Source organism: Eulemur rufifrons, chromosome 5 (assembly GCF_041146395.1).
Source record: "Eulemur rufifrons isolate Redbay chromosome 5, OSU_ERuf_1, whole genome shotgun sequence".
Classification (NCBI taxonomy): Eukaryota; Metazoa; Chordata; class Mammalia; order Primates; family Lemuridae; genus Eulemur; species Eulemur rufifrons.
In genome coordinates, this window is record NC_090987.1 from 6,359,884 (window position 1) to 6,384,323 (window position 24,440).

A 24,440-nucleotide genomic window follows, 5' to 3' on the forward strand; every position below is an offset into this window, starting at 1 on the left:
ATTAGCCAGATTCTAATATTTGCTTTGCCTTGCTCCAGATTATGCTTTGTTTTATATTTATTATATGGGAATTTGTAGAATGCATGCAGTTATATATATATGTCAACAAATGTTTTTAAACAAAATATTGGAAAGTGGCTTACTGCAATTGTGAATTTCTAAATATAGAAATACACCCAGGGAGACCTTACTTGCAAACACCTGGCTACCAATTAAGAGTACCTTTGCCAGCACCTTCCACCAGTAAAATCATTTCAGTTGTCAGAGGCCACCATGTGACTTTGATTTTATAATATACACCTATGTGAGGATGTGCACTCGGGTTCCACCCTGCACACAGTATTCTGATACTTTGTTGTTACCTGCAAGATAACAGAATACCTTAATCCTAGAATTTAGATTATAGTTTTGATAATATATTAAAGGAAAAGATATTTGAACATAAGACTTTTGGATATTTTTAAATAGTTACTTTTATAGGTCTCAAATGGAAAACAGCAGAGGTATGTGTACATGAAAATACTAGAAAATGTGTGAAAGTATTTTCAAGTTCCACACACCAAGAAACTCTCAGTGTTGATCACATTATACGGTACAGTCAAGTTCCCTTTGTCAAAGGTTCTACTATTAGCTGAGCCAATATGTCTCCTAAGACAAATGAATCACATCTGTTTTTTCAGTGATAAAATATGTGCCAAGTGCCAAGTTTTTATACTTTATTGCATGATCATTAAGGAAAATGCAAATGTATTTTATTTAAATTACCAAATAATGGTAAATATTTAATTTCAAGGATAAATATTTAGGGTTGTAAACAATGGTGTTTGTTCAAGAGTCATGTAGTCAAGAAAATATATTAATATCTGAATGCTCAAAGTATATAATGAATCAAAGTTTAGTTATATAATCAACATAAAGATTTTCAAATAGAGTAAATGTGAGTTGTGATAAAAAAGATTAGAGGTAAAGATAAGGAGACTTACATAGACGAATGTATTTTCAGGAAAGAGGGATGTGAAATCCAGAGGACAGCGCTTTGGTTTTTGGACAATTTGTCTAGTGGATCATGTACATTTACATCATTAGCAGTGGTATTAAAATCAGATGGTTGTATAGGAGAACCATTTCTTTTTCTTGTGCTTGCACTTGTGGTCTCAAACAGCTAATATTGTGGAGAGGTGCACCTGAACAATCTGTGTTCTAGCTATGCTGACATGTGTTCAAACTGGCCAGTCCATTGTTAGTGCGAGTCCTTCACCCAGTGATGCTTAGAGAGCTCCGGAGAGCAGGGATTGGTGAGTCGGTTTGCAGAACGAAGCAGCGCACATGGCCCAGCTGGCCGAACCGAGGCTGAACATGACAGATGAGTAAAGCTGGTGTTCGGGTTAGGAGGGTGAATTACCATTCTACTACTGAGGGTCTCCTGGGCTCAGCCAGTCAAACACTATCTGTCAATGTCTCAAATTCTTTCAAATTACTGTTAGGATTTTGTTAGCTGGCAAGTCTCTAGGGAATCCAGCAGCCTCAGAAGACACTGTGTTTATAAATTAACAATTATATCTTCTCCAAACCCTCAGTGGAGTTTGGAGAACATCCTCACACAAAGAGACAATTAGCAAGCATGTTTTCTCATATTGTCTATGTTTTGTGTATATTTCCTTGGGGCCAGATCCCAGGGGAACAGTGAAAAACGTGCTGAAATGAAAAGATGAGAGCTGATTTTTTGAAACAAAAATAGCTAGAGATACCTTATTAGAACAAGAATAATTTCGTGGCAAATCAATGTGTCCTAATTTAACAAAAATTATAACATCTCGAATGTAGGTTATTTAATAATTTGAATTAACGACTTCAGATTGCCAAAATACCTCTCAGTTATTTGCATTTCTAAACATGGAAAGTTACACTTGGGGCATCTACTTTTTATAGCCTTAAGAAACTATCTTAAGAAAAGGCTTATACCTTTATATTTTTCTGAATAACCCAAAGAATGTTCAGCAATACCAATACCATTTTACAAAAGTATTTCATGGGAATTTGATAAAGATTTATAATATACAATGCAATACATGCAGTCAGAGTATAATTTGACCATTCAACAGAGAACAAATAAATCCAAAATAATGCCTGGGGCTTGGGAAATAGAAATTAATATAATGATTAATGCCTTGTAAAAACTGGGGCACATTTTCCTCAAGTAGAATTATCTATCTACCCACCATTATTCTGATTTCAATTTGTCATTGCACTTTACCCGGTGACAGCAACCTGCTTCCCCTAAACTCTGCCCTTTGGCTATATTCTGACAGTCTATTTGTGTTCTGACTTCATGAATAATGAATCAATGAAAGTAAAGAAATATAGAGCTTTCCTCACCTCATGCAAAACATTTTAAAGTAAAATACATTTTAACATGATGTCACTAAATATTTTTAAAAATCTAAGGGAATTAAAATTTGATAAGGTGGGAAATCACCCCCCCCCCTTTTTTTTAATCCCGAGGACGCATGGTATAATGGAAGGGACAATGGAGTCAGAAAACTGAGGATCTATTTTCCAGCTGGCTTTGGAAACATCACCTTTAAAATTATCAGGTAAGGTCTTTCTGGCCTTTCTTGGGTGCTTGTGGTTTGTATGTATATTACGCTGCGTGGCTAAGTGTGCAGGATAAACTTATATTATCTAATAGGTTTTCATTCAGAATAAATTGTTTAAAAAATCACCATCAAATGAAGGGTCAATTGTGTATTACAGTTTCTCTGGAAGTGTGTGGAAGTGCTGAAGTGTCTGAAGACCACGGTGCTGAAGAAGGATTTGAGTTGGGATGCAGAGTCCTGATGATTTGCCGCGACCCTGGGGGTTGGGGGCGGGTCAGACCTTCAAGAGGGAAATGATCTGTCCTCCAAGTTGTGATTGGAGATATACAATTATTTTTTATTTTATTGACTAGTTCCTCAATGCTGAGTCTCAATAATGTTTTTATTCTACTTCTAAATAAATTAACATTAAAGTACATTTATACTGTAAATTTGTCTTTCAGTAAAATTGACAGATGCAGGAAGAGAGAAGGGTGTGGGACTAAGGGCCGTCAGACTGCCACTCTTTTAATTAGATACAATATGTGGGATGGGAAACATGTCGGTGACAGCTACAATATACGGCCAATTAGTATGATTGAAGACAATAAGCAACTATCACATTTGCTATCTGATTCTAAACCTTAGCAAACCTCCACCTGAACTCTCGGACAGTGAGCAAATTACAGAAACATGGCCCCTGTGTGTCTCTAAAGACCACACAGTCTTCTGGATTGTTCCAGGGATGCCCAGCTAGAAACACCACAAAAACGAAGCTGCTACATAGGTATGAAGCTGCCTGAATAGTCTCAGAACAGTTGCCGGGTTAATTTGGCAGGAACTGTGATCCTCAAACTGGCAGACCCACAGCATTGCCTCCAATTAACCAGGAGACCTGAAATCATCTCAGTCTTTATGACTAAATTGAGATACTTTTTACTACTGTTAATAGATCGTCTCTCCAGCCAGGGGCTAGTTGACCTCTGTATCTTGTATAAACTGGGCTCTCTTTTCCTTTAAAAAGTTTTTCTTTAATTGATAAAGGTATATAATAGTTGTGTATATTTATGTGGTACATGTGATCTTTTGATACAGGCACACAACGTATAAGGACCAAATCTGAGTAACTGGGATAGCCATCATCATTTGTTTGCACTTAACCCTGATGTTTGTGGTTTGCATATTATTTCATCACCGGCCCCAGATCACCACAGCCTTAAGTTAACTCTTTGCTGTACATATGACCTACTCCAATCCATTCAAGAAAAAAACTTTTAATACATGAAGGTGTGAATTACTCTTGTACTTAGTCCTAGCTCTAAGGCATTTGCAAACTAATAAATGTAACAATTGTTTCTGTATGTCTCTTCAAAACTCTAGTTCAGGGGTATGCTCAGAGATTTTTTAAAAAGTATTCATAAGTCAAAATATGTTTAGGACAAGTTTCATACCATATCTCCCTCTTGGAGAGGCATAGCTACCCATAACACATTAAATGCTCTGAGGAGTTCTATAGTAAATAAAATTGTTCAACTGTTTAATCCAGTAGTCCTCAAACATTTGGTCACTCAACAACCCTCTCTTTATGTGATAGCTATTTTTACTTTGCAAGAAATGAATGGTATATAGAAGATAATTTGGGGAAATACTTTAATGTATAGTAAAACAAATTTCTCCAAATATTACTTATAAAGAAATAAAAATTAAAAATAGATTCTACAGGAATTATTTTAAGAAACGATGTTTTTTGCACATTATGCATAAAGTTCATTTAAAGTACAAAATGAGCATCTTAGTTTCTCTATTTTATGCAGTTTTATGAACTGATACTTCTATATTTTACATACAAACACAATTGGTGGATAATGATACTGAACAAAGGATGCTGTCACAAAAGATAAATTTTGTTCAGTTACCAGGACTGCTACTTTTGCAAAGTCTCTTCATTCTTATACTTGGTTGATTTGACACCCACTGTGTTTGCACTGTCATCAGAGGCTATATCCTTCTTTGGTTTGTTGCTCTGGGTTTTGGTTTCCGGCCAACTGAAATGTCCTTCCTTGGCTGCCAGCACAATCACCGCTCTCCCCAATTTGTCCAACCCTTTTTCTCTTTCTCCCTTTTTGCTCCTGTGCCCTGCTTTCCTCAGTTGCTGCGGCAGGAATCACGCCGTGATGGTGCAGGCTCCATGCCCTCTGACGCCGGACCATCTCGCCTAGCGCCCAGGACTATAAAGTGATTAGGAGTCTCAACTTTTCCTCAGCTTGACTATACTTCAGACAAACTTCATACCCCTAAGCCTGACCTCACTCTCACCATCACTTAAGAATCCAGAGGGCCTAACCACAGAGGTCCCTCTCCTTCTCTTCCCTGGAGCGTTTATTTTAGAAAACTGGTAAGTGTCATTGCCCCCTTTGAGATGCAAATCTTTTTAAAAACCTCTTGCCAGTTTTATACCCCGGGAATGTCTTTCTCATGACCTGGGAGCCATCCCTTTGAAATTCAGTAATCCAAGAAGACAGTCCAGTATCTCTGCAGGAGGGTTGAGAGCCCAATTTAGATAGGCTCCTCATTCCGAAATGCCGCACCCCTCCTGTCATGAAGGTAAGAGAACGTTTGCTCTTTGGTTAAGACCACTTCCCCTGCCCTCGCTTCCATTTCCTTGGTAGCAGTTACCACAAACTTACTAAACGCTTTACTTATTTGTTGTACTTTAGTCTCCTTCTACTGGATGTTAGCTTTTTGTTTGCATCTTTTTGCCAGCACGGCTTTTTCTCTGCTTGTTCACAGCTATATCCCTAACATCTTGAACCAAGCCTTCACATGGCTGACCTTCAATAAATATTTTTTTGAACTGATGAATAAAGAAAGGAAGAAAAGCAGAAAGGCGAACATAGTCTATTCTCTGGTAATTATGATCCACCAAATGTGACTGGATTGAGTGGGGGCTTAAATTCGTAAGGGGAGAAGGGGAGGGAAGGGCACAGGCAGCTTCCATGAGTCTCTCTGAGCAGGAGTGGGCAGAGCTGCCCGTGTCTAAAGCCACGTGTGTTAGCTGCATCTGGAAAGTGAATGTTAAGGCAGAGCTGATTTTCACTTTGTTCCGGGAACGTAAGGATAGAGCCACATTTCTCCACTCCATATCTCAGAATTCACTGACCTCTACCCATGAAAACATTGACTTACCAACTGTTCTTTTAGTAACTTTATTTTCATGGATGTAATATTTATGACTTAAAATTTTGAAACGAATAATAAACCGATTTCAGAATGACCCAGCCTGAGTCTACGAACATTTTCTAATGGTGTTCTAATGTTTTTTATGAATACTGAGTCCTGGGTCTGACCCAAAGAGAGCATACAATAAATAAATGTTGCTGCTGACATAGGAAATAGTTAACTGAAGCAGTTGAGATATTTGCTTTTAAAAACATACTTCAGAAGACTTGACCACTTCAGGATTTGAACTTACACATGTGAAGGAGGATATCTGACCTTAGGCCTTCAGAACAAAGATAAATATTTATTATTAATAATAGACATAATGAGTTTGACTGCAATGCTAGACAGATGTAGACAGGCCCTCGTGCAGTGTATGGACTACCGGGAAATTTTTCTGTAAAAGCGGAAGTCTCACCCAAGGCAATAGAAGATGAGTCACCTCCCCAGATGCACTGCCTGAGAACTTGATCAAACCACACATTTTAATTCCCCAACAAATTATAAAACAAACTTACTCTCTGGCTCTAAAACACGCTCCTCTTAGGATTTTAACTCATGAAAATGTAATAAAACAATTCCAACCTGTGACCTTAAAATGAATTCTAACTTGGTCTTGACACTACTGAAGAGTTTACAGATTCTTAGGTCACCTATGCCATTGCATTACAGTCTTTCAAATGGCATTTTGAACATTTACCTGTGTCATGAGGAAGTGAAAGATGCTAGGAAAAAAATGAGAAAAAAGATTACAGATCTTCTCTAGGTTGTCTCGTCAAATTGTTCTAGAATGTGTTTCAACCCTCAATATATTTTAATAATGACTTTGATAGTGATACTTAAAAAATAAAAATTTATAGGTGATATTCAGTTGAATGGATGTACAGGAGCTTTAAAACAGCATTGACCTTCAAAAATCTTTGGAAAAGCATATAAGGAAAAATAAAAGACTGTATTTAATAAGTTTAGGTGTAACCCCTGCAACATAAAGTAAAGAATCTACAAAACACTGTTTTACACATACAAGTTAGGAACTGGCTTTTAGTATGTATGATAAAATGATTCAAAAGCCAGTAATCATTATAAATCGAATGACAAATACAAATGATATTGTTAATGGAAAGAAACACACCTAGGAATCAGTTAATTAATTTAAATCTGGTCCTTAAAAAGAACCAGAAAGAAATATTCTCATGGAATTCACCCCTGGCTAAGCTTTTATTCAGCTAATTGTATATAGTTTAGGGATCAAATGGGATGGTCAAATGATTAAAGGGAGAGACTCTGTATTTGTGAAGTGACACCAAACAACCTTTAGCAAAAATATTTTGATTACTGTTTACTGATTTCTGATTACAGAAAAAAAAGCAGCGGGTTACTAGGCCAGGCACAATGGCTCATGCCTGTAACCCTAGCACATTGGGAGGCTGAGGTGGGAGGATTGCTTAACCTCAGGAGTTTGAGATCACCTAAGCAAGAAAGAGCAAGACCTCGTCTCTACTAAAAATGGAAAAATTGAAAAATTAGCTAGGTGTGGTGGTGTGTACCTATAGTACCAGCTACTCAGGAAGTTGAGGCAAGAGGATCACTAGAGCCCAGGAGTTTGAGGTTGCAGTGAGCTATGATGATGCCACTGCACTCTACCCAGGGCAAAAAGCGATACTCTGTCTCAAAAAAAAAAAAAAAAAAAAAAAAAAAAAGCAAGCAAGCAAGCAAGCAAGCAATGGATTACTAACTGGTTTTAGACTATGAAAGGATATAACTTGAAATACAATCATGCCACTAGTAATTTTATAAAATTGGCTGCAAAACTTGCTATATTTTAAAAATATTTAAGATATGTCTTTTTCAACTGATAGAATAAAAATTGTGATGATTTACTAAATCTATTTGGCACCATCAGCTGAGGAAGACAGTTCAAAATGAGGATGATGATGGTGATGATGAAATGTCTTTAAACTAACCCTTTGAACTAAGAATAGGTTTGGGAAAGGGGGAGAGAATTTTAGGGGCCAACAAGAAAAAGAAGTAATTTCTCAACTGTTTTTAGATTAAACATTAGAACCCCCCAAATAATGAAACACCATATTCCTTCCTCTACATCAGAAATGGATAAAAGAGGAAGCTACGTGGAGCCGTAGTAACGGTAGTTACCATTCACTAGGGTTTTGCTACGAGCCAGGGGCTTTATATCTGTCATGTCTGATTGTTAGCAGCACTGTAGATTACTCCTTTTTGCACATAAAAGCACAGAAAGTAGAACATTTGTAGCGCAGCAGGTAGAAGGAGAGGTCTGGAGTAACACTGCCTGGGACTCGCTTCCTGGCTCCAGCTCTTAGTAATTACGTGATTATGAGCATCACGACCTTGCTGTGCCTTTCTTGTATCATATCTAAAATGAAAATCATGACCTGATAAGAGTGCTGTGGGAATGATTATGAGATTTAAATTAGTTCAAAGTAGAACACAGTGTTGGAAACACAATAGCATTCAATAAATATTAGTAACCATCATTAGAGGGATTTAGAAGTTTGCCTAGAATCATGGAGCTAACAATTGACTGAAGGAGAATCCGCTCTTCCCACTGCCCTACACGGCCCTGCTTTCTTAGAAGACAAAGAATTTTTCTTGAAAATGTGATTATGCACCTTGTGAGCCAGTATAATTTAGACAACACAGATCTCCAATAAAAGATTTAGATGAAGTTCAATTTTGCCTTCCTAGTTATGTTTAGGTAGATTTTATCATCTTTTTTTCCATATGCTATAAAACTTCCATGAATATAATGGAAGGACGGCCCACAAAGAGTATAAAAACAACATGTGGGAACAGTGAAATGGCAATTCCAGCTCAGATGGGTTTATTTCACTTCCATGTGGTTCAGGAGTGGTAGTAGTGGGCATAGAGATTACTTTTTCTCTCGTCCCGTCAGGTACACTCCTATAAATTCTTATCTTCCTCAAATTCCTAAGTGGATTCATAGTTTTTAAAAAAGTTTTCACATTTATATCCCTTAGACAATAATAATAGTTGCACCTACCAGTGGTTCAGATCTCTGAATCTCAATTTTCTTCTTGTCATTCTGCAATTTCCATTCCATGCCTTCAAGTTCTTTACGTAAGGAGGCCATGTTGACCTGCATTAAATCTAATTTTATACTGACATCTGCCTCACTATTTATACACAAATTCAGTACAGTTTAGTGAATCAGAAGTAGTATACTTAAAGACAGAAAAATATAGCTTGAAGCAAATGGCAACAGGATACTTAAACACAAAATCCTATCCCTTATTTCATAGCATTTCTTGTGTCACACAAAAGAAAAATGCTTTTGGCTACAGACATTAAGAGGCAGCTTTGTGATATATTCTGCCCAAGAAATAATAGTTATCAAAACAAATAAATCCTACAGATGTCAATGTGATGTACCTCTATAATACAAAGCTTGAATTCCCAGGAGACAAAGGTTATCAAACTGTGGACTTATATATAATTCTCTAGGCTCTATTTTCTCTCTTTATGGGGCTGAAGGAAATCATAAAAATAAGGCAATGAACTTATAAGTGAACAAGATGTGTGCCTAGAAAACACAATAAACAGAAAGAACCTTTTCTGGAAATTAAGTGAGATTTCCTATGTGGTCTTTCTCAGCACGGTGTAGGCACACTGGGTGTACATATTAATATTCCTGGCATTTGAATCTGTGGAAACTGAAAATTCAAAAGGGAAATGAACAAAAAAATCTGTTGCAGTATGTGAAGTATTTGAAAGTAGCAAAATTAGATTAATATATTTCTTTGTGAAAATTAAATCCTCCCAAAAAGCAAGCACAGGAAATATATTAGAATGATCTTTTAATTACATTATTTTAAATACCTTGTGAGATCATTTTTTCTCTTTCAAAATACCACAATCAGTAACAACTAATTTTTTTGTGTGTCTGTTATGTATAAGGCATCATCTTTTATCCAAATAATCAAAGTTCACATCTCTCATTAAACTAGTTTCATACACCCTAATCTCCAGGGGGCGCCTCCTGTCTTTCCAGTTTTCTCCATTAAGTGTCTCAGTATTAACAGTCTTTTAATTCCATCAAGACCACCTGTTCATTGTTGATCCGCTCATCTTTTCAAATCCAATCATCCTCTTGACATCCTCACTGCCCTCCTTATCCAGTTTAAATTCCATGGTCAACCTTATAATCACTCTCACATGACCTTCTGGACTCTCCCTCCAACTTGCTTCCTCATATATGCTTGGAAAAACATTCCTACCCATCCTATGTAATGTAAAAAGAAAAAGAGATGGAAACACAAGTACACAATATTACTAAGGAGAAGAGAAACGGTATACAAATAAGAGGAGGTAAAAATAATAAGATATATACTATTATAACAATAGCTAACACTGACAGGCCGCATACTAGGTCCCCAGTCACTGTGCTAAGTGATTCAAAATTTTAGTACTTTCCGTAATGATCCTTTTAAAAATGTCAAGGCCGAGCCTTATGAAAATAAAGTAACTTTTCCCCAAACATAACCAGTAAGTAGGGAGCTCGCATTTGAACCCAGGCAGTTGGGTGCCAAAGGTATGGTCTTGCCCACTTCACTATACAAAGGAACCTGAAAATCAGGATGAAGTGGATAGTGTTCCAGAAAAATCAAATTACCAGAATGCATTCAAGTGATGTAGAAAGCCTGAGTGGCCATGAGGTTTGTAAACAAAGTACCCCTCAAAAATGTACTCGGCTAAGATGGTTTCAAAGCAATATGAAAAATAACATCTCACTTGTTATTTAAACTGCTGTAGAACTTAAAAACAAGAACACTTTGAAATTCTTTTCATGTAAAACACAATATCCTGATGTCAAGCCCTGACTAGGAAAGTACAAAAAGTTCACAGACATGCCTTAACTGCGAATATGGTTGTGAAAATTCTGTGTTACAGAAAATTGAATTTACAAGTATATTAATAATGTTTCAGTATGTCCGATTGGGATTCATTCTTGATATGTAAAGATGGTAATGTTAACTAGCACTTATCAAAAGCTTAATATGTTTCAGGCATTGCTCTATTGATACCAAATCCTCATTTCAGATCTATGGGGTGCAATTGTTATTGGCCCCATCTACACAGGAGGAATCAGAGGCCCTGGGAGAAAGTAGAATCAGACACTTTCTCTCCACAGCACGCTCTTTCTTAACCACGACCTCGCCTCTTAAATGGTTCAATATCAGGAAACGTGTTAATACAATGCATCATATTAAATGCTTAAAAGAAAATGACCATGTAATTATACTGATAGATGTTAACTTTGAGTGAATTGATGTATTTTAAGATTATAATTTAGCATGGCATAATTCTGTAATGACATAAAGTGAACAAACTAGGGCCACATTTATCAAAGTAGAAGTTGACAGAGATGAGCCGGAAGAAAATGGCTCAACTTACCAAAGAATGGAGTATATAACATATAGTTATATAAATTTCAAAACATGCAAAACAATAAACTATGCTTTTTAGAAATGCATATTAATATGACAGTATAAATAACAAATGTCTACTAAATAAACAAGCAAAGCATTATAATATAATTTTAGGGATTGATATAATTATAAGAAAAGTACACGACACATATTTGTATTACATTTATTTCATAAGGTGGTTGGTAAGTTCACAGGTGTATTTAATATTATGTTTGCTATTTATGTTTATTTTGATAATACACAAAATAACAGAATCAAAACATACCAATTAAACAACTTTTAAAAATATAAATGGAACATTCCTTATTCCTTGATGTTCCCATTTTCAACACTTTGTGCGTTATGACACACATGTTTGTGTGTATATGTGTACAAGTGCATGCATGTGTATGTTTACACATGTGTTCAAAATACTGGGATAACTTCATGGTACATCTTGTAAACTGCACTTTTCACTTATCTACAATCTGCCTCTTTTCAAGCCAATAAATACAAATTTACATCATCAGTTTTAATTGATGCAAATTATTTTGTGTTTTACATCAATGACAAACTGATGGACAATTAGTTCATTCATTTTTCTATTTTGTAAAAAAACACTGCAGTGATAACCCCTGCACATGAATTTGTCTCTTTTCTGACTTTTACCCAAAGGTGCTTGGTTGCTCATGAATTTGGTCATCTTTGCTGGTAAATCTACATTTTAGAAGTTGTACGTGGGAATTCTGAGAGGCAGGCAGCCGAAGGTGAGTTGCCAATCCTCGGTCATTTTAGATAAATTCCTTAGCATGGTTTCCAGGACCTTGAAGGTTGTGTGGTGGCCCAAAAGTGCCCACCAGGGCACGTGTGGGATTGGCATGGTCACGGAAGCCTAGCCTCGGAAAGGAAGACTAGTTATTTTGCTTTCCTGGTATTTGTATTTTTTTTCTTTACCAATTCTTACTGAAAGCTTTCAATTCCTTTCCCCCAACCGATGGCAGCCCAGAGCACGCTCTGCTGGCCTTAGTCACAGCCCGTGAACACACACATGTCCCATGTTCACCAGGATGAGCTCCCAGGTCCCCCTTACCCCTCTTTGGCTTTACTCGCCTTAGCTCCAATCTACTCCTCTTGAAAACTTTCTCTTCCTTTTAGCTTTTTGTGACATCTATTTTCTTTCTCATAAGCTGAACTATGCATTTAAATGTTTGTCATATGTTACTTAGGACTTGCTTTTAGGCATTTTGTATTGTGTAATTTTTTCAGTACATAACATTGGCCTTATTTTTGGAGGTAGATGGTCCATATCACTTTGATAATCAGAAAAATGTTATTTTTATTTAAAAAAATAATTTTAATTTGGCCCATTTGTGTTCAAAACCAAGTTCAACCCAAACTCTTGAACCCTTCTTAGCTGTCTCCACTCTTCTGCTTCTCCTTCCAAAACTAGGTCTTTAGAAAATTCGGAGGAATTTCATTATTTCTTGTTTACCTTTAGACACGGGATGCCTTTCTCTGTCTATCTGCTGGAAGCCATTTAGTCCTTCACAAATGACTGCTTTTAAAATGTGTTGGAAGAGCTCTATATTAGTTTCCTAGGGTTATCATAACAAATTATCATAAACTGTGTAGTTTAAAACAATGGGAACGTATTCTCTCTCAGTGTGATAGGATGGAAGTTCTAAATCAAAGTGCCAGCAGGGTTGGTTTGTTCTGCAGGCTCCGCGGGAGAATCTGCCCCATGCCTGTCCCCTGGCTCTCGTGTGCTGGCAGTGCTTGACATCCCTTGGTCGTGGCCGCCTCTTCCCTCTCCTCGTGGCTTTCTTCTCTCCACGTCTCCTCTGTGTCTCTGTATTGAAATCTCCCTCTCTTTTCTTTCATGAAGATACCAGTTTTTGTATTTAGAGCCAACACTAATCAGATATAACCTCATGTTGACTTGATTACATCAAAAACACCCTATTTCTTAATAAGGTCACATTCGTAGGTGCTAGGGGTTAGAGGGGTTAAATGTGGGGACACAAATCAACCCACTACAAATTCTTTTTATCCCACTGCTCTGTTTTGTGCTCCTAGAGCACTTTGCATTTTTAAGATCTCTTCATAATCTGTTTGCAGTGGATTTTTTTACAAATACATGAATATATAAGGGTCAAGTCGGCAAAAATAAATTCATTCTTGAGGCCTATTGTACTCCTGAATATTAATTGTTTAAAACATTTTCTAGAAATTTTAAACAAAGCCTTAGATATTCTTGTCAGTTTTGCTTAAGACAGGTGGCTATACTGTAAGAAAAATACTTAATATTTTCTAAGTCCTCATTCAACACTTCAAATGAAAGCTTTTTATGCATAAAAATATTCAAACCATTTTTCTGCTTCAAAGGTTTCAAAAAGTCTGGCACCCAATTATAGAGGGCTTGGTTTCCGAGAAGAGCACAATTCTGCATAACAGAGTAACATATGGTAAAACTTCACAGTGACACATCAAAGGTAATATTCTTTATGTAAATTCTGCAAATAAAGCAGAAGTACATTTTCTTAATGTACAAAAATAAGGAATGACAATGACTCCTCCCCATCGACCATTTTCCAGCTGACACCGTTATGTTAATTGTTCACAAAATTTCAAAAAAATAGTTTCTAAATTCTTGCACATGTAGTAGTTAGGTCTAAAATTGCTTTCTGAAGCTTGGTTGCCCTTCAGGGATCGTACTCGTTTGGCTCAGACAAGGGGCACAGGGTCAGCCAGGGCTTGCCCGTGTGAAGCGGCGGGAAGGAGGCCACGCACAGGCAGCCCGCAGCGAGCACGGCGTGGAGGGGGTGAGGGTGGGCTGCTGGGATGCCATGCGTGGTGCCAACACAGAGCAGGTGGTCACTAAGTGGCAGCTCTTTTTACTGTTCTCAAAGTTCAAAGGCAGGGAAATAAAATAAGACCAAGCTGGAACTGAAAACCATTGGAGTTGGGGGCAAGAAGAAAACTCTCTCAGATTATATGCTAGATTTTTTTCTCAAGCCATGAATTTCTAGAGTTTATCAGTGTTTAGTGGGTGACTAAATGAGGATACATCAGTATTTCACACATCGCACTTAACTGTACTGTATATGCTTAAACAAAACATTCATCAGTCTACATTTTTTTTCTCTCACAGGAAACTAATTCCTTTTTCATTTCCAATGTCCCAAATCAAAGAACCTCTTGTAGAAATTATGCATTAGTCACACTCATCCTAAGTGGAGTCAGTCCACCTTGGTCATGATTTTGGTGCCAAACAGGGACAGCTCTCAGCTGAATCTACCCATTTCACTGACATCCCCTTGTTGGGACTCAGAAAATAATATCTCAAAATGAAGGCCTCAGAAGCAGCCTCAGAAGCGAAAGTTTTTCTCTGATGTCCTCCTGTCCTCTTGTCTCTCAGTCCCATTCTCCCCTGAGGCTAGACATAGAAACTAGAATCCCTCTTCCTCAAGGCGGGTCATAGAAGCCAGAATCCTTTTCCCCAAAGCCAGCCATAAAACCTAACATTATTACTCTGACTTTCCCTCTGCCTCTCAGTGGAAAACTGGCCATGAAGAAATTATTTGACCTACCTTGTTTGAGCGTAGGTCATAAGACCTCTATTCCAGAGAAGGTTCTGCTCAACACCCAGGATAAGGGAATGCTGCTCAGAGAGGCCAAGAAGACAGGCCATGCTGGGTTTCCCCACTCAGTCTGTTAGCATTAGATCACACACTTTTTGTCCAATCATATTTCTACATTGCTGTTCAGACTTTGCTAACCTAAGCATAACAATGGACAGTTTCCCTGGTATCTTTGGGTCTTCACTCTGAAGGCTCCTGTGTACATGGTAAATGAATCTGTATGCCTTTTTTCCAATTAATCTGCCTTTTCCAAGTTGAGTTTTCAGTGAACCTTCAGACGGTGAAGGGGAAGTTTTCCCTTGGTCCCAACACCCTACAGATCAGAGCCTGGACAGTGCGAGATAACTAAGCCATACCAAACTTTACTCAATCAGTTCTATTTCTGATTTGCTTGTCATGCCAGTCTGACAAAACCATGTACAAATTTCATCAAAATAATTTAAACTTTTTATGAGGGACTGCAACTTAAGGTTTGGTATTTCTCCTCAATGTAAATCTGTGAAGAGGATTAAAAATTTAAAGTCTCATTGCATTGTCATTGCTAAACAGCATTACACTTTCTCTAAAGAATTAACTTCAGAATCTCAACACATTTCAGATCACATAAGGCCACTGTATTCTGTTTTTAATGATTTCTTCCACATCTCTTAGCAGGAGAGCTAAGAAGCAGATGGTTATAAACCAGCAATTCTATTCCACAGTGACTGAGTCAGCTAGAAATTTAAGTTGTTCCAACTTCATTCAAGTTGTCTTTTGTATCGAACAATCAGTAAACAGAAATGTTTCCCATTATCCCCAAAGTAATGAACTGTCCATAAAAGTGCTGGACTGACATCACTTGAAACTGAGGTATTATGTTTACCCACAGACCATTTAACTCTGAGCGGCAGCAGTGAGTATTTTTTCTAATGTTATACCCTAAATTGGCTTCTTAAATGCAATAAAATTGATTTCCTCCTTTGGCCTGGATATACACCAGCTGTTATTTTGGGTTATATAAACTATATCTGCAACAATTTAAAGTCATATTTGACTATACAATTGATCTAACATCATTAAAATCTATTAGTTGTTTTACTGTCTTACTTTTATTAAATCAGCTTTGTTAACCACAAACATGACGAGTTCTATAATCTGGGATGAGTATGAACTATAGAACCTTATTTATTTACATATTTATTTACTTATTTATTCAGAATATTATGGGGGTTCAAAGGTTTTGGTTACATAATTTGCTTTTGTACAGTTTGAGTCGAAGTTACGGGTGTGTCCATCGCCCAGATAGTGTGCATTGTACCCATTAGGTGTGAATTTGCCTATCCCCTCCCCCCTCCCTCCCACCTGCTTGATTTCCATTAAGTTTTAGTTCCATACGTGCACACAAGTTTTGATCCTTTAGTTCCAATTTAGTAGTGAGTACATGTAGTGTTTGTTTCTCCATTCTTGAAATACTTCACTTAGAAGAATGGTCTCCAGTTCCATCCAGCTTGTTACAAAAGGTATCAGTTCACCATTTTTTATGGCTGTGTAGTACTCCATGGTATACATATACCATATTTTGTTAATCCACTCATGTATTGATGGGCATTTGGGTTGTTTCCACATCTTTGCAATTGTGAGTTGTACTACTATGAACATTTGAGTGCAAGTGTCTTTTCATGTTACCTTAGTGTTATTATTTTTTTAATTCAGGATTTTATGGGGGTACAAATATTTTGGTTACATGAAATGCATTTGCCTCGCCCAAGCCAGGGCTACAAGCATGTCTTTTCCCCATACAGTGTGCCCCGTTTCCATTAGCTGTGGGTCACCTCTCACCCCCTCCATCCCCCACCTGACTGGCACCCAGTGAGAATTACTACCACGTGAGCACCTTAGTGTTGATCTGTTAGTACCAATTTGATGGCAAGTCTTTTGCTATATGAGAGTAGCTTGATTTTGTATGGTCTGAAACATCAGCCCTTTCTCTTCCAGCTTTGGATCTTTTATCTTCACAAAGAAGACTATATCAACCCTTACATTTTGCACACAGTTCTCCAAATTTTCTTGAAAAAAATTTCCAGATTTTAATGTGTTTCCTTTGGTTATTCATAGATATATATTATTTCATATAAATTTTAAATAATTTTTTTCTACTCCAAAGGTAAAATTTTGTTGACATCCCAATAGGAACTATATTAAAATGTACTATTAACATGGGAGAAATTTATGTTTTACTATTATGTTTTCCTGTCCAAGGAAGTGATATGTTTTATGTTTCTAAATAAGATTTTTTTTTAAGTTTCATTTATATAGCACTCTTCTCGTTAAGTTACCTCTTCAATACTTTAACCTTTTGCCGCTAGAGCATATTGCTGTAACTTTTTGCTAGTTTTTAAATTTAAAACTAAAATACATTAAAAGTGAGGAAAACATCAGATTTTTCTCTGGCCTCATAAAATAAATTGGACCCCATCCTTTTTATGAGTTTTAATAGTTTCAAATATTAAAGAGACATTTTTTTTAAAGGAGAATCCAGATATGAAAAATCCTGACCTTATTTTTTTATAGTAATTGATTTTTAATCATCTTTTCAATCTTAAAGCTAAGCCAGGGCATAGAAGAGTGCTTGGCACGTACTCGGTCCTCAATAAATATTAATTAAGTGAACAAGTACCACATGATGGGCAGGATCCCAATGTTAAAATAAAACAAGAACAAAGTAAAATTTCAAACATGAAACACCAACAAATTGGGTAGATAAAACCTAGCATATTGGGAGAAGCATGGTCCCCAAGCCTCAATGCTCTTTCTTGCTGGGAGTTCCAGACAGCGATGCTTCTCTGTATGCTCACACTGTGAGTTTCTCCACGGAGTCACAGAGGCAACTAAGTAGATCAAGTGTGACTTCCAGGTACCTGCCCACTCCTCCTGGAGCTAAGGGGGCTGGCGTGTTTGCTGCTTGTTACAATGTGTGCCATTCGTTCAAAAACTACAGGGCCTCCGGGTCCTGAGTTTTGCAGCTGTGACATCAACTCACTGCCTGAGCAGGCATCCATCTGGGCTGGACACATTGCCTCCCTGGGACCTGGGGAAAAAGGGAAGTAACACAAACACACGGAGGCTCTTGCTGATTCCCTGTCTCGAGTAAGAAATTTCTTTTTTCTCTGACCCAGGAGTCTTTTGTCACTTGCTAAAATCCACGAAAGAGTAACAGATAAAAACATCAATGTTTTAGAGTTTTCAGTATACAGATTTTTTTTTTTTTACCTCCTTGGTTAAATTTACACCTAAATATTTTATTCTTTTTACTGCTTTGTAGATAGGATTCTTACAAATTTTCTTTTCAGATAGTTCACTGTTAGTGTAAAGAAATGTTACTGATTTTTTATATTGATCGCATATCCTCAACTTCACTGAATTTGTTTATTTGTTCTTACGGTTTTTTAAATGGAGTCTTTCGGGTTTTCTACATATAGGGTCATGTTATCTGCAAACAGAGATAATTTTATTTTTTACTTTCTGACTTGGATGCTTTTATTTTCCTTGTCTAACTGCCCTGAGTAGGACCTCCTGTACTATGTTGAGGAGCGGTGAGTGTAGGCATCCTTGCCTTGTACCAGATCGTACAAGAAAAGCTTTCAACTTTTACTCATGGATTATGGTGTTAGCTGTGGGCTTTTCATAAATGGCCATTATTTTCTTGAGGTAAGTTCCTTGTATACTTATCTTGTTGGAAGTTTTCTCTTTCCATATGATTTTAGAATAATCATATATATATATGTATACATATATATACCTACATGTATTAATATCTTGCTACATTTAGATTTTTTTCTAGGAGCTCTGTCTTTTTTTTCCCCTCTGAGATTCACTGGGATTGTTGTACGTAGATAATCATGTCATCTTCAAAAAGGGACAGTTTTATTTATAGCTTTCCGATCTCTGTGTATTTTAGTTCTCTTTCTTGCCTTACTGTGATAGTTAGAGCTTCCAGTTACCATCCGGCACAGCACGTAGGAAAGCAGGTAGGCTTGTCTTGCTCCCAATCTTAGGGGGAAGCATCAGCCCTTCACCCTCAAGTGTGACGTAGCTGTAGGTTTCTGTGGATGTTCTTTATCAAGTTGAGGAAATGGTTTTTATCATGACCGTGCCTGAATGTTGTCAAATGCTTTTTCTGCACAAATGATATGATCATATAATTTTTCTTCTTGAGACTATTAGAAGGGTCATTTGTTTTTCAAATAGTGAAAATTTTAATACTACCTTTTGTTTTTATTACGTTTTTTCAAGTCGCCCACTAAATAAAATGGTGTTTTAACTTTTATTCTACGCTTAATTATAATGTATACTTAAGGGAGACCTCTTAAAGAAAAGACGCAATATGACCGTGATCTATGTGAAATCAATGTGGGTTTGGTAGTTCGCATCAGGACTTAGGTAGAAACCTGGGCCGAGTAGCTTCGTTGTTAAGGGCATGAGCTCGGGATCAAAGTACCTCCGTTTCTTTTTTGTTTAGGGATAGCCTAGTTCCTTATAGGGTTAGGGTGAGGACTTTATGTATTAATACATTTATTACTCTTACAGCAGAACTATAGAAAGGTTTCAATAAATACTACTGTAACTTTATCACTCCGTATGTTTGAGATGCGAAGAATGACAAACAGTTCCTAAATACTGCAAAATGACGCAGCTGATTCTGAAACTTTTAAGGAAAAAAAAAGGATCTCTCCCAACACGGGTCTCATAAAACTACAGAGATACTTTCGAGATTCTCTATCCCGAGGCAGTGGCGCAGAACTCTCTGAGACAGCTGAGGAGCAGCACTCCTTTTATTAAACTTTAGAAAATTGGTTTCTTATCATCCCTTGGCAATTCCTTTGAGTATTTAATAATCTATATAATGTCTACTTGACACAACATTTTCCCTAGAAAATAAAATTTAATCAACAGATATGAACTACTGCATCTTAAAAATCCATCTAAAAACATAATTTGCATGAAAAAATAATAAAATTCCTTGTTTGTGAGTTTTAAGATCTTTCTTTTTTCCATCAGCATGTGTCATAAAGCTGAGACAATTAAATCATATCATTGTTTCTTAAACATTTTAACTACTAGCCTTAAGCAGACTGTTACATTTACACATAAAGTCGTTTTAAAAAACAAATAATCCTTTCAAGTAAGTCATATTTAAACTAGTGAAAACTCTTCACTAGAAATTAGAATAAAAACATTCTTCTGTTTTTTACATTTGGATCTAGTTTTAGCTGCATTGTCAGAAATTCTTCTCTCAGAAATTAAGACCATTTTCTCCTAATGAAGAACCTTCATTTCTCAAAAGTCTTACATGACCCATAAAACCACCATAAAGTAAAAACTCTTCAAATTCTAGACCTGTGAATTACTACCGCAAGTGTGAAATCCAGAGGTGAGAAGAAACAGTTTTTGTCAGCAAGAGAATTCTTTGTGTTCCAAGAATTTTTTAAAAATTCAATAGAACCTTGCCTTTTGTGGTTATATCAATCCTAGTTCCTTAATTGGCATTTCTAATAAGCCATTTTTTCACTTATAATTGATAAAAGGAAGATTCAAAGTCAGAAATATGAAAATTCTTTGATTATCTTAAAAATAATTCAAAGGTCTCACTGTGATTTAGTGAGACCACTACTTGTCAGTTTTGATTCAAATGGTATTATTGACCCAGATTTGATGCTTATATTTCAAAATTTTCCTAAAGTACAATTATGGCTCCCTTGCTCTATAAATGTTTTTCTTTGAGGATAAATCAGTATTATATAATAACATAAATATCCAAAATAGTTTCTCTAAAGTTATGCATCACAAATACATCCATCTTATTTCCTACTTTTTGACCCAACAAGAACTGAGTAAAGTTCTCCACAGATGTATATATTTTAGGGTGTATAGCACTTTATGGGAGAGACTAACATGGTAGCAATAGCAGTGATGGTTATCAAGTGATGATCAAAGTAGCATAATCAGGTGTAGGTTTTACATGATTCATACACTGGTAACAAATGTCTACACATTACTCTCTACAGGGCAGGCAGGCAGAATTGTAGGTTTAGGGAATCAGGGCTAAGTTTTTCCAATGTGAAATCAATGTCAAGAAGTAAGCCATCTGTGTGACCTTTGCATTTGCCATACTAATGTGCGATGAGTTCACCGGCAGCATTTCAGAGAAAAGCAAGCAGGGCCTGCAGAATTAGTTCAAAGTTAGCAATAGAACATATTACAGAATGACCCTGAAGCGGGTGCTCAGTTCATTAAAAAAAATATGTGGTAGACTCAGCCTTTTGCTGAATCGCCTATACTGAAACATGGACCCCTCACACCACAACCTTAAATCTGGTTTTTCATTATCCATTATAATACTAGGCAAGCATCTAAAATTCCCTATCAAGCCATGGCACAGTGGCAATGATTTTAGTATTGCCACTTCCATTGTTAAAAAATAATATGTATCACTGCATCATTCTCAAAGCATACAATGATATGATCATGTAAGAGTTTAATCTTTTCAACATGATTTATTGTAAGATCCCATTTGTCTTTACTAATTTTAAATATATCCTTTATAACATACTACATTTCTATTATACTTTGGTCTAATCTAGTTCATTGATATATTTTTATGTCACTTCCACATTAACTTTTTAAAATAAGCTTCTTATTTTGGTGTAGTTTTAGATTGAAATAATTATTGCAAAGATAATACAGAGCTCCTATGTAGCCTGTACCCAGGTTCCCCTATTGTTAACATCTTACATTAGTATGGTACATTCGATAAAATTTATTAACCAACACTGATATATTGTTTTTCTTTTAAATGTCATCCTTGCGCAGGGGCCATGCTAATCTTCTCTGTATCGTTCCAATTTTAGTATATGTGCAGCCGAAGCAAGCACTGATATATTCTTATTAGTGACCCTAATATTATAAGATTTGCTCAGTTTTTACGTAGTTTTTGTTTGTATGTTGGTTTTGGGATCCCACCCAGGAGACCACATCATGTCTCCTTAGGATTCTCTGGGCTGTGACAGTTTCTCAGACCTTCCTTGTTTTTAATGACTGACAGTTTTGAGGAATGTTGGTCAGCTATTTTGTAGAATGTTCTTTAATTTGGATTTGTCTGATGTTTTCCTCACGGAGTTACGGGTTGTTGGGAGGAAGACCACAGAGGTAAAGTACTGTTTTTTGTCAGCATCACTTATCATTGTTGGTGTTGACCTTGGTCACCTGTCTGAGGGAGGGTCTGTCAGTTTTCTCCACCGGAAAGCTGTTCTCCCCCACCCTGACTCTTCCTCTCTCGTCCCGCCTTTTATCTATTCTCCTTGGAAGGAAGTCGCTGCGAACAGCCTACACTTCAGGCAGAGTATCTACAGAAATTATTTGGAGTTATCTTCTGCATGGGAGCTTTGTCTATGCTCTCTTGTTTATTTATTTATTCAATCATTTATATCAGCAGAGACTCATGAATATTTATTTTATAATTTGGGTTATAATCCTAGTTTATTTTGTTATTCAAATTGTTCCAGCTCTGGCCACTGGGAACTCTGGGGTCTCTTTGACATATGCCAACTTTGGTTGTTTTTTGTTGTTTTTTGCTTTTTAGCAGTTCCTTGCTTTCTGGCACCACAAGATGCAATGCTCTGGGCTCATTTTGTATATTTTGTGCCCCATCCTAGAATCAGCCATTTCTCCAAGAAGCGCCGATTCCTGTTATTAGAAACCAAGAAAGATCTAAATACTACACGTACTGAGGAGTTTTATTTTAAAATTCTAAATCCTATGGCCTTCGAATACAATTTTTAAATGGCCCCGTTAAGTCAACCCAGTGAGGAGTATGTTTTGCTCACACTGAGCTGTGTGTGAGACGCTGAATGTAGCAGCAGGACTGGAAGAGCTGGGTGCCACTTGCCTGTCACCACACTTACTCTCCGGGACACGCGGGTCCTCTGTTGTGTGTAGTTCCACAACATTCACCGAAGCATACTTTAGACTTTTCAGATAGCATCTATACACTGGAACTGCTAGACTGCAGTTATGTGCGTGAAAGTTTCTGAATTAATCAAACAATTTCAACGTGTTATAGACATTAGCATTTCTAACTAAGCACTTGGGAGCACGTGAACATAGAACTCATATGTAGTATCTACATAAGACATCTTTTCTATTAAAATGCCTCTAAGTATCAGCATGTAAACAAGAAGCTTGCTTGCTTTCGCTGGTATGTACCCTGCCACCTACGAGGGCGAGGACAGACACTAGGATAAATGAGCTAGAAGGGTGTCACAGAGCAGCAAAGATATTTACACAAAATTTGGGTGTATGTATTTTCCTCAACTTCCCAGAATATAGAAATTTGAAAGGGTGCAGTCTCATAAGCTTTATAATATCCGCAAGCCTAGTTTATTTTAAAACGAATAGGAAGTTAAATAGAGAGTAGACTATAATGATGTCAATCAGAAAAGCCATCTGTGTAAATGCAGAAAATTGCATTAAACAATGTTTTTTAATGATATATGGGATTCAAGAATGTGAGCAGATTGAAAGAAGCACTATATTGAATTATTAAGTTATTGAATAAGCACGAATTTGAGGTCACTGTCTTCTCAAATACAACGTAAATAAGATTTTTGCATAAAGAGACATTATTAAATATCATTCTTTTCAAAAAGAATAGACTCCAGTATTTCCTAAACATACAAAACATTGCTCAGTCCAATTTCAAAAATGTAAAACAACAGTGAAAAATTAAAACTGTAAACACTAAAAATTATCTTTTATCTTTTTAGGAAAATCAATCTTTCTGGTTATTATTAGTTTTAAATATGGGACACTATTTAAGAGCTCAGAGAAAAATAAAGTGGTTAGACAGTTTTACGACAGTGCACAAGAAGGCAGAAATAACTTTGGATAATACTATATTTAGCCAGCAAGGTTGGGAAAGGTTCTATTACAGAATGGGGATTTATATCACCAATTAACAGACTTATATGCAACTTCAAAAAGTCGATTTTAAATGATGAAATGAGGTCACATGGCAAGTGAAGAAAAATATGCCAGAACAGATGGATAAAGGCATTTAAGGAAAGAGGAACACCAATAAATTCCAGTTCAGTTTAGCAAACGAAGATAGGTGTAGGTGAGGAGGCATGAACAATTTTAGTTAGGGAAGTGACAGTATCAGTTTTAGAATAACATAAGCTGGTATTAATTATATTCATGTACTTTATTTAAAACCAGAAGCATTATTTTCCTTTTCAAAAATACTCAATAAACATGCTCCTAAAGACTCAACTATTAATATAAATTCACGTCTTTCAAGCCCTTCGTACTTTTTGCTAACATCCATTATAAAACAAACGTACCATTTCATTGAGCAAAAAGTAATACGCCAACTAATAGATTACATAGCACAGGGATTCCAACATGAAAGATACTGCAAGTTCAAGCTATAAACTGCCTTGTGTCTCAATAATGTCACAGTGCCTTACAAAGTGGGATACTAAAATTCAATCTGAAGTATATTT

The 24,440-nt window shown here is 36.5% G+C and overlaps 1 protein-coding gene and 1 non-coding gene across 2 annotated transcripts in view; both read right to left on the reverse strand.

Annotated features, from left to right (window-relative positions):
• DOK6 (docking protein 6) overlaps nucleotides 1-24,440 on the reverse strand; it is a 313,999-nt gene that overhangs the window by 181,343 nt on the left and 108,216 nt on the right. The window lies entirely within an intron of this gene.
• On the reverse strand, nucleotides 21,706-21,812 carry LOC138383594 (U6 spliceosomal RNA). The gene has a single exon (XR_011233649.1). It is a non-coding gene; the product is annotated as a U6 spliceosomal RNA (small nuclear RNA).